Raw genomic sequence first — 5,330 nt, 5'->3', positions numbered from 1 at the left:
TCAGTAAACTAGATCCTCGGTCCAGAAGCAGAGGAACAACTTGGTGCAGACACCCTAGCATGTAGAAGGTGAAGCATCATGATCCCAGGCCTCCAGCCAACTTGGGGAGCTCAGCAGAGGTAGCAGAGTACCCGCACACTTGTGGGGGTTACTAGGAGTTGGAAGAACTCTGAGGATAGAGAGGCAGTTTGACTCTGACGAGGTGAACAAGCTTAGATTCTGATATGAAATTAAAAATAGAGTCATAGAAATTAAATACTTCCCAGTAGGTAGCTTGAATAGTATATGGATACAGCTGGAGATGAACTTGTAGATTGGAAGAGATAATTTAAGAAGTTATACCTCTATGCTATATATATATATATATATGGGATGCTTCATAAATTTGCGCGTCATCCCTGTGCAGGGGACATGCTAATCCTCTCTGTATCATTCCAATTTTAGTCTACGTGCTGCCCTAAATAAGCATCTCTATGCTATATTCTGAATAAAGAAAAAAAAATGAGGCATGAAAGAGTGCAAAGATGAAACTTATATCCAATAGGAATTTCAGAATGTGAGAGTAGACAGGAAGAGGTTACACTGATAAAGAACATGAATCCTTAGATTCAGTTTCTATGTGATATTTTTGATGTCCAGGGATGGCTTTTGTATGCAGAGAAGGTGATTTTCATTTATTTGGGTCTTATTTTTTTTACAACTTTACCTACTGCAATTATAAATTTAAAAGCCTAGTTTTTCTTAAACTCCTAAATTTATAAGTTTTATTATATAATTTCATATCCAGTAAATTTTATAGAAAATAGAGACAATGTCAAGGAAACTTTCACATAAATGGACTGATTACTTAAGGGAATTTGATTTTTGAATAATATTAAGTAAACTTGGACAGACTAATTACCTTTAAATACTTCAAATAATATTTATATGTTTAATGTATTCAGTTTTCTTTAAGACTTGGAATGTCCAAACTCAACAAACTTATAACTCAATAAGCTAATCCTTCCCACGTTGTTAAACAACTCCCTAATGCAAGGTCTTTTAACTACTCTACCACTGTTTATAAACTAAGTCACTTACATCATTCAACTTCAAATTAAGTGTTTAATTTGGAATCACAGGCCAATTTGTCATACATTTTAATATGCAAATTCAATTATATTTTATAAGGATTTTAAATGCCAAACAGTGATTATCTTGATTATAATACAAAATGATTAATGCCATTGGTTTGACATATTTCATAATTTCATATTTCTGGGGTTAACAGACACAACCCACTGAGCTTTACTGTGACTTTAAAATTCCTGAGCCAATAACTCAGGATGTTGGGCTTCCCAGGAGGCTTAGTAGCAAAGAGTATGATTGTCACCTGGGGCGAGTTGGAGTTGCTTATTGAACAGACACATTTATTTCAGGAATGCCAAACCTGCAGCTGCCTATGTCCAGTGTGGTCCTTCCTGTATCACACATTGACATACTGAGTCCAGTTTTAGGAATCTCGAAATTACAGGAGACTCCATGTCTATACCCTTCAGGCAAGGTTGATACCTCCCCTTCCAATTGCACAACCACATAATACTCTTTGTAACCGCTTTCCCTTTTGATGACTTGATCATTTGAATTTTTCAACCTCCAACCAGATTGCAACTGATTTTGTTCACTCATCTCATCACTCTCTGGCTGGACACTATTTTCATTTTTTCCTATGTCTTTGGGTCACAGGTTTTGGCAATCTCAGGTCTTTGGCTTTACGATGACAACAGTTGTGGATGGCATAAATAAAAATAGATGCACACAGACACACTGAAGCACAGAATATAACAATAAAGACAGAGAGACTGTCTTGAAACAACCAGAGTTTTGTGCTCCTACAAACATGGTGAACATGCCAAAACCCTGCAGGACTTTCTATTAGCAGTGTGGTGAGCACCAGCCACTCAGAGTGGCACAATACAAGAAGAGCAAGAAGCATGCCTATGTCCAGGGAATGCGGCATTATGAGAGGAAGCAGAGTGGCTATGGTGAGCAGACTAAGCCAATTTTCCAGGAAAAACCAAAGTCACAAAGACTGTGCTGAGGTTGTAGATCAAAGGATTCTTGCTATTAAGAGATGTAAACATTTTGAACTGGGAGGATTTAAGGAGAGAATAGGTCAAGTGGTCCAGTTCTAAGCATCATCCTTTGCTCTTATAAAGATAATAAAGTCTTGAAGTTAAAAAAAAAAAAAGTAGAAAAATTGCATCATCAAAGTGGAATGATAGACAGCCGACTTCTAATTAACAACAGTTGAATAGTATCTTCGAAGCAAAAGAAAATAGTGAATCTACACTTTTATACCCAGTCAAGCTACCATTCAGGAATGGGAAAACAAAAGTCATTTTTAGAAAGGCAAAGTCTGAATTCATTAACACTGAAAGAAAACTGCTGAAGTACATGGATCCTTCTGTATGGAAACCCTTGCTATTTGCTGTCTGAAACTCAGGAATGAAAAAGATTTGCATAACATGGTGTACTTTTCAATCTCAATACCCCAAATCATCCAAGTCTAGGAACCCAAAAATTCAGATGATGAAAACAACTTACACTAAAGAAAGAAATTAACTCACAAAGAAAGAAGTGAGTCTCAAGAAGGAATGAAGAACTAGAAAAATGACAAAGCATATAGATAAATCTAAGTGATCCTTGATTGTTAAAAATAAAAAAAAAAAAACTGTTTTGGGGAAATATAAAAGCTACATAAATAAAGTATGCACTGAACATACAAAGTAGGATAGGGGATGTGAATGAACAAGTTCAAGGTTTGGCAAAAAGCAGTCGATATTTAGGAATGTTTATTGTAGTAGACACTGTTGTCACTCCACCCATATTCTCTCTGTCCACCTAAGTTCACTTATTGATGGGACAGACAGTTTAACAGGCTGCCAGATGTTGCTCCAGCACGTGTCTCTCTTCTATACCTGATGTCTTTCTCCTGCATCATAGAACTTTCTCTGCCTTAAGCAGGTGTAATCTGAACATGCAAGGGAGTTAACACTTCCGGGAATGACTTTCAATCAATGGAGCAGTCAGTAGATAAATGTTCCAACCTTCTTATCTCCTCACAGTAAAACTCTGAACCAAGCTTCATGTGGTCGTTCAGAGGATTTGAGCCCCTGGCACCCACAACAATAAACTGCTCATGAGCATTTCCTAGCCCTGCTTTTCTCTTTCCCCTGCCTCACCTCCCCCTTGTTAGCCCTTCCTGATGTCACCTCCCAAATGCCTGTATTCAAGGTCTGGTCCTAAGGGCAACTCTTGGGAGAATCCAACTTAACACACTGGTTAGTTTAAGCATTTAATTTATGTGTGCTTGTGACAATTTTAAGAGTAAATCACTAAAATGGTACAGATAGAATGTGTAACTTCCAAACAAATATAGGTGAAAAGGAGAAAGTTTTTAATTTTTTAAAATATAAATTTATTTATTTTAATTCGAGGTTAATTACTCTACAATATTTAATTCCATGGCTGCAATCACCATCTGCAGTGATTTTGGAGCCCAAAAACATAAAGCCTGACACTGTTTCCCCATCTGTTTGCCATGAAGTGATGGGACCAGATGCCATGATCTTCGTTTTCTGAATATTGAGCTTTAAGCCAACTTTTTCACTCTCCTCTTTCACTTTCATCAAGAGGCTTTTTAGTTCCTCTTCACTTTCTGCCATAAGGGTGGTGTCATCTGCATATCTGAGGTTACTGATATTTCTCCCGGCAATCTTGATTCCAGCTTGTGCTTCTTCCAGCCTAGCGTTTCTCATGATGTACACTGCATAGAAGTTAAATAAGCAGGGTGATAATATACAGCCTTGGCGTTCTCCTTTTCCTATTTGGAACCAGTCTGTTGTTCCATGTCCAGTTCTAACTGTTGCTTCCTGACCTGCATATAGGTTTCTCAAGAGGCAGGTCAGGTGGTCTTATTCCCATCTCTTTCAGAATTTTCCACAGTTTATTGTGATCCACACAGTCAAAGGCTTTGGCATAGCTAATAAGGCAGAAATAGATGTTTTTCTGGAACTCTCTTGCTTTTTCGATGATCCAGCAGATGTTGGCAATTTGTTCTCTGGTTCCTCTGCCTTTCCTAAAACCAGCTTGAACATGGAAGTTCATGGTTCACATATTGCTGAAGCCTGGCTTGGAGAATTTTGAGCATTACTTTGCTAGCGTGTGAGATAAGTACAATTGTGCAGTAGTTTGAGCATTCTTTGGCATTGCCTTTCTTTGGGATTGGAATGAAAACTGACCTTTTCCAGTCCTGTGGCCACTGCTGAGTTTTCCAAATTTGCTGGCATACTGAGTGCAGCACTTTCACAACATCATCTTTCTGGATTTGAAATAGCTCAACTGGAATTCTATCACCTCCACTAGCTTTGTTCATAGTGATGCTTTCTATGGCCCACTTGACTTCACATTCCAGGATGTCTGGCTCTAGGTGAGTGATCACACCATTGTGATTATCTGGGTCGTGAAGATCTTTTTTGTACAGTTCTTCTGTGTATTCTTGCCACCTCTTCTTAATATCTTCTGCTTCTGTTAGGTCCCAACCATTTCTGTCCTTTATCGAGCCCATCTTTGCATGAAATGTTCCCTTGGTATCTCTAATTTTCTTGAAGAGATCTCTAGTCTTTCCCATTCTGTTCTTTGCCTCTATTTCTTTGCACTCTTTCTCCTTTGCTTTTCACTTCTCTTCTTTTCACAGCTATTTGTAAGGCCTCCTCAGACAGCCATTTTGCTCTTTTGAATTTCTTTTCCATGGGGATGGTCTTGATCCCTGTCTCCTGTACAATGTCACGAACCTCCAACCATAGTTCATTAGGCACTCTATCAGATCTAGTCCCTTAAATCTATTTCTCACTTCCACTGTATAATCATAAGGGATTTGATTTAGGTCATACCTGAATGGTCTAGTGGTTTCCCCTACTTTCTTCAATTTAAGTCTGAATTTGGTAATCAGGAGTTCATGATCTGAGTCACAGTCAGCTCCCGGTCTTGTTTTTGCTGACTGTATAGAGCTTCTCCATCTTTGGCTGCAAAGAATATAATCAATCTGATTTTGGCGTTGACCATCTGGTGATGTCCATATGTAGAGTCTTCTCTTGTGTTGTTGGAAGAGGGTGTTTGCTATGACCAGATGACCATTATATCTACTTCTGTGGGCAGGAATCCCTTAGAAGAAATGGAATAGTCATCATGGTCAACAAAAGAGTCCAAAATGAAGTACTTGGATGCAATCTCAAAAACGACAGAATGATCTCTGTTCATTTCCAAGGCAAACCATTCAATATCACAGT

At 38.3% G+C, this 5,330-nt stretch overlaps 1 non-coding gene across 1 annotated transcript; it reads right to left on the bottom strand.

Moving 5' to 3' along the window:
• Positions 1 to 361: 361 nt before the first annotated feature.
• LOC128057024 (U6 spliceosomal RNA) lies at positions 362 to 469 on the bottom strand. Its single transcript, XR_008200220.1, has one exon. It is a non-coding gene; the product is annotated as a U6 spliceosomal RNA (small nuclear RNA).
• Between the last annotated feature and the right edge of the window lie 4,861 nt (positions 470 to 5,330).

Source organism: Budorcas taxicolor, chromosome 11 (assembly GCF_023091745.1).
Source record: "Budorcas taxicolor isolate Tak-1 chromosome 11, Takin1.1, whole genome shotgun sequence".
In the NCBI taxonomy this organism is placed as follows: Eukaryota; Metazoa; Chordata; class Mammalia; order Artiodactyla; family Bovidae; genus Budorcas; species Budorcas taxicolor.
This window is presented reverse-complemented; position numbering and strand designations above follow the sequence as displayed.